This window comes from Phacochoerus africanus, chromosome 4 (assembly GCF_016906955.1).
Source record: "Phacochoerus africanus isolate WHEZ1 chromosome 4, ROS_Pafr_v1, whole genome shotgun sequence".
Taxonomy (NCBI): domain Eukaryota; kingdom Metazoa; phylum Chordata; class Mammalia; order Artiodactyla; family Suidae; genus Phacochoerus; species Phacochoerus africanus.
This window is the reverse complement of record NC_062547.1, coordinates 61045777-61051776: the sequence shown is the minus strand read 5'-3', so window position 1 is coordinate 61051776 and position 6000 is coordinate 61045777.

The window sequence follows — 6000 nt, the reverse complement described above, 5'->3', positions numbered from 1 at the left end:
GGCTTGACAAAGGAGCCTTCTGTAAGGCCACCTCTGGGTATTTGAGGTGGGGTGGTTGGGGGGGGTGGTTGGGCAAGGTCAGGGACCAGTGGTGATTAACTCGAGGGGAGAAGCCAGCCGAGTGCTCAGGGCTTTGGATGCCAGGCTAAGGAATGGGGCTTCACCCCAAGGCGTTGGGGAGCCATGGCGGGTGTGTGAACCAAGGGTAGGAAGAGCTACCAGAGCTGCGCGTGGCAAGCTCTGCCCGGGACTTGTAGAGGGACCAGAGAGTGAAGGTAAAACTCAAGCCAGGAGCTGAGAGGACTGCCTTCACTGCTCAGACGTAAAGACGATGATAACGATTGCTCCGTTGCAAAGAAAAGCCTGTTCTCCCCTCTCTCCCTCCCCACCTCCCGGGCCCCGCCCCCGCGGAAATCCCAAGCCCGCGCATGCGCGCGGGCAGTAGGGAATCCCCGGCTTCGCCGCAGTGCGCGGGAGGGGGCGTGAGACGGGAGTTCCATGGGCTCCAGCCCTCCCCGCCTGCGTTGCCAGGACGACCGGGCGGGGCCTCGGGGACGCCGGAGCCTCACTGCGCCTGCGCAGGGGTTGTCTCCACCGCGACAGGGCTTTCCCGTCGCTCGCTAGTCAGGGAGGGAAAAGCTCGCCCGGCGCGCATGCGTGGACCCCCTCCCGACCCCCGCCCTGTAGGCCAGGGAATCCTCACCTGCCGCAGTGCGCACTGGGGGCGGGGCGGGGAAACCGGCTCAAACTGGAGTGGGGTTCGCTGAAGCGTAGGCAGGGGAGGGAGGGAGCGAGGGGTCTTCCCCAGGTTCCCACTCCGGCCCTCGCTGTCGCCTTGGCAACCAGGCGCGCGGGCCGCAGTGCGGGGGCGGTGGCAGCCTGGGGAAGCCGGGCCGTTCTGCGCCTGCGTGGGTCTCCGCGCCTGCGGCCGGGGTTCCCCCTCGTGCGCCTGGGGAACGGATGGGGCGGAAGTGGGGGGGGAGCAGGAGACAGTGGGAGCCAGGGGAGGGGGTGAACGCGCAGAGAAGGGCTGTGGGACCGGGAGGGAAGGTGATGGAAAGAAGAGGCCGGGTGGGTGCCAGAGAAGGGGGGGGAATGCGAGGGGTGGGAGCGATGTAGAGAGGGGTACGGGAGGAGGGGTTACTGGGGAAGAGTGTAGAGAGAGGGGGACAAAGGAGAAAAAGGAAGGGAAGAGGAACTTCAGTTAAAGGACATGGACAATATGAAGGGGACAAAGAGTGCTTATGAAAGGACACGGTTGAGTGTAGGGGTGACTGGGGGAGAGGATGCACACCTTCAGGACACCCCCAACCTGCAAACCCCAGTTTGCTGAGGCAGGGAATCCAGGTGTAGAGTCTCCAGATTTAGAAGAAAAAAAAGGATACAGGACACAACAGTTAAACTGACTTTCAGTTAAGCAATGAATGATTTTTATTTTAAAGATGCACCATTTCCCTGCACTATAGTTTACTGGTAGCCCTAATCATGGTCTGGCCCACTTTTACTTCCCCTCTCACTGCATGTCCCTTGAGTCTTTTTGAAAGCCACTGGGACCTCTCAAATGATGCCTTTGTCTCACCTCCCGGGTGCCCCACAGCCCTGCAGAGCTGTCTCCCATCCTCCTGGTCTTGTACAATGCCACCCTGAGGTGGAGTCCTGGCCAGGAGTGAAATATGCAAAGACAGGGCACCCAAAAGCACCTTCACGAGCCTCCTCTCCCTCCCTATCTGTCTCTCTTTCTCTTTCTCAACCCCCTCCAAACCCTCTGCCATGGGCCTGGCCCTGCTGAGGTGACATAACACCCCTGCCAACCGCCATCACCTCCTTCTGGAACCTCCAAGGCTCCTTACCTCTCAGCCTGCAACCCCGGGAGCTGCCACACCAGGTTCCCCCTCAATCTCTGGGCAAGCCTGTAGTAGCTACTCAAAAAACTTTGGAGGGTAATTTTATGGAGGCAAGTACTGGGGAGAGTTTTTGATTTTTCAACACAGCTGCTTTTTCCATCCCTTAGGGACACACACCCTCTCTGAGCTTTTGTACCATATAACAGAGCAATTTTCCTTTATCCTCCCCTTTGGTTTCAAAAAATATAAGATAATAAAACATTATGGGAAAGCTAATAACTGGAAAGGTCAGCTCCTGAGGGCCCCTGCTCCCAGTGCCTCTCCCCTCCCTACTTCTCATCTTTTATTTGCCATCATAACACAGAAGTCGCTCCTCCCTCCTAGCTTCTGCTCAACGGGCTGAAATCTTGGCCTCATGGGTCATTTTTCCCAGCGGCATGTTATTCTGAAAACAGGCTAAGCAGTCCCTGAATGGGGAACATTTGAGTCCCTGACTGTGTTTTTAGTTTTGTTGTCCTAGGCGACGCCCTTGCAGAATCAGGTCCTGGATCTTTTGTGCCATGTTCTAGGAGTGCTTTCTGGGGCGGCTCCCTGAGCAGAGGATGCCATCCCTTTATTTGGAGCTGGGTAGCTTCTGGGGTGGTAGGGGTCAGAGTTGGCCCCCTCCTCTCATCAGCCAGGCTCAAGTTGCACCAGCACCCCCCCTTCCCCTAAGGGAAGCAAAAGGTGAATAAGTAACAGATCACTTTCACCAGGGAGTAAGGACAATAAACTAGGGTGATGTGTCCAGAGAATAAACAATTCTAGGCAGGAGGTGACATTGGACAGGGCTCTGAAAGACAATAGGAGATGAGGAGAGCTGGAGAAGGGTGATCCTGGCAGAAGGAACAGCAGATGCAAAGGCCCTGAGGCCAGACAAGGAGACAGCTGAAAGGTGGGCACAAAGGGGGAGTGGGGGGCCAGACCTGTGGTCCTTTTGGGAGGAAGTGAGTCAGGCTCCTCCTCTTGGTTCAAGGAGGAGAGTGCTGGTAACTCAGGACAGGAACATGACCAGTCACATGGGTGAGGACAGAATTCTGTGGCTGCATCCTAGAGAAAGGACTGTAGGAAGACATAGGGGACACATGAGCTGTGCGACTGGGAGGGGGCATTATGGGGGTCTCCACGGGACAACTGTGGGGGTTCAATGGGGGACACCCCCAATGATGCCTGCCCTGTCGCTGGCTCCCGACCCTTTCTCGAGACTCTCCCTCGCCTGGGTCCTCAGCCTCCCCGCATGGGCGGGGAGTCGCCCCCATGGAGCTGCTGGGTGAAGCCCCTCCTCTGTCGAGTCCCCGCGGTTCCTGCAGCCCTCCCCCTCTCTGCCTCCACAATGCAGACCCCGGAGGCCCCCCGCCGCTTTGTTCTCTTTCCCTTCACACTTGGTCACGGTCACGCTGGCGGCTCCCTCTGAGAGCGACTTACAGACATAAAGGGAGGGAGGGGGAGCATTCCCAGTCGCCCCACCACCACCACCACCACCACCACCACACACACAGCCGCCCGGCCGTCTGCTTCCCCCAACCCCTCCCGAACCACGGAATCCCCGCCTCGGGCGTCGGGACCCCGCCCGGGAGTGCATTACCTTTCACGAGATGTTCCCCGCCGGGGGTGGGGGGAATTTGGAGGGGGACGGCTATTTTTAGAATGAATGGAAGAAAAGAGGGGGAAAAAAAAACCACAACAAAAAGGATGGAGGCTCGTAGAAGCCTTCTGGCTCCCTAGAGGAAATCTCCTTCAGCCCAGGCCAAGGCAGAAGGTGGGTGGGGGGTTCGGAGACGGGGCGGGTGGAGCAGCGGGGGCAAGGGGCAAAGAGGGGGAAGATCGAGGTCTGGGAGGGCGCCACGCGTTCTGGAGGTGAAGGGGAGGGCTGGAGGAGACCAGCAAAACGTAGCCGGCAGCCCTACTGACTCCCAAGTGCTGGAGGGGCCCCAGAGGTGGGCACTGTCCGGTCCGGACACTTCAAGAAACAGACTTATAGAGGGGCCTGGGCAGGGCCAAGGTCATCCGAGGGGCTGAGCCCTAGGCTCAATCCCCCCATCCCCTAGCGACCCAGACTTCGGGAGCTGCATTGTTCTAAATTTGGCAGAGTGACCTTCATAAACCCATCCAGGCCTCTGCCATTCACGTTAGGCGGGGTCCCAGAATTGTGCGGGAAAAGGGCAGATATCAGAATATCACGACCCAACAATAACACAGAGAAGTTTTTTGTGGTTTGTTTTCCAGACACTCCGGGTCCTCCCTCACTAGGACCTTACCGCCCCGGCAACATCACCAGCTGCCGGAAACCTCCAGGTTCCCGTTGGAACCCCCAGGCCCCATTCAGGGTATGTGTGAGGGGGAGCTTAATTGCCTTCCTCTGTCTCCCTGGCTCTACTCCTTCCCCAGATCCCCGAGAGCAGCCTCCAGAGTGAGGGGGGCAGTCGTATTCTGTGCTGCTGGGTCGTTGGGCCCCGACCCAGGGCTCCCCCTCTCTGAGTCTCAGTTTCCCCATCTGTAAAAGACCGATCGGGCCAGCGGCGGCGAAGGGTCCTCCCGGTTGATTGAGCATCCTCGGAGGTTTGCTGGCACGCCCCTGCGGGGAGGGGGCTTGTGCGAGACCAGGACGGGGATTCCCGCCCCCCAGTTCTAAAGCTGCGTGATCGGGAAGGGGGTCGCGCGGTGGCTGCAACCCGCCGCCTCCTCCTCGCTCGGTCGGCGCCCCCCTCCCAGGGCGGCGGGGCGGGGCCGGGCCCAGAACCGCGGGGAGGGGGTCAGCTCTGCGGCGGCGCGCGCACACCCTCCCGGCTCACACGCCCTTGCCCGGCGGTGCACTTGTCTTCGCGCTCGGGCCGGGCGCTGGGGCTCCAGCTGCTGCGGCCGACTCCGGCCGGTGAGTAGGCACTAGGAGGGTGGGTTCCGTGGTGGAGGTCTCAGCGGCGCTCCCCTTCTCCGCGATGGGAGTATCGGTCAGGGTTTGCCCGACTCGGGGAATTCAAAGGGGGGGGGGGCTTCGGGAGGGAAGGAAGCCCCTTCCATCCCCCCACCCAACACCAAGCCCCGAGTCAGCTCCAGGGCCCCCCACCCCTGGAGAAGGGGGCCAGGCTCCTGAAATTTGGCATGCGGAGACCTCCTCCCAGGGAGGTGAGGGTGGAGACGTGGGGATCTTCCCGTGCCGCTCTCAGTGGGTGGGGGCTGGGGAGGACTGGTCCCACTGCCCCCTCCCCTTTCTCTCCCCCTCCCCCCAGGCGTTTCTCTCCCAGTGTGTGGCAGGGATTTCCCCGGCTGGCCCTACGGGAGGGAACCCCCGCCTGCCAGCCTACTGTGCGTTTGAGCTCCTGCTCTTTGGAGCTCTTGGAGCTCCTGCTCTGATCTCTTCCCTAAGCTGCTTCTCTTACCCCCACCCCCATTGACAGGAAGAGAGGCCCAGAGAGGGTTAGCACTTAGCCAAGGTCAACCAGCTGGGCTGGGGCAGAGCTGGGTTTGTGGCCAATTCACTAATCTCGGTGATGGTGTTGGCTCTAGAGTCCTCTGCTCCCTGCGTTTAACTACAGGTGTGGGCCTTTCTGGGGGCCCCGGAACTAGAGGGGGGGGCATTCTTTCTCACCAAGTCTCTCTGCCTTCCTAGAGGCCCTGTCAAAACTGAATGGAGAAGCTCATCTGGCTCCCTCCTTTTGGCTCCCAGGTCTCTCAGGCCCCCTAGCCCGTTCCCCGAGCCTGCTTAAGATCTTGAGGGACATCCCTAGGGTAGAGGGGGGCAGATTCCAGATGGGCAAGGCAAGCATCATGAGCCAGTAGAATAATCTCCACTCTGATTCTCACATTCCCTGGTTGACCTTCGACAATCCCTCTGCTTTCCCAGGGCCAGAGTCAGCTCTAAAGTCCCCCTGGCTAGAACAGGTGGCCCCTGAGCCATGCAGGTGGCCATTGGCCTCTAACCCCAGACCCCTGGTGAAAGAAAATACAGCTATGATGTTCATGGCTGGCTGTGTTTTCCCTTCAGTCCCATTCTGGGGTCTGGCCACGCTCCCCCACCCCTCTGCATCATGGGGCTGCCCTGCGTTCCCATCTGCTCTCTCCTCCAGGGCAGGACCTGGGTACTCCTACGGGGATTCTGGAGACAGCCCTGTATAGACAG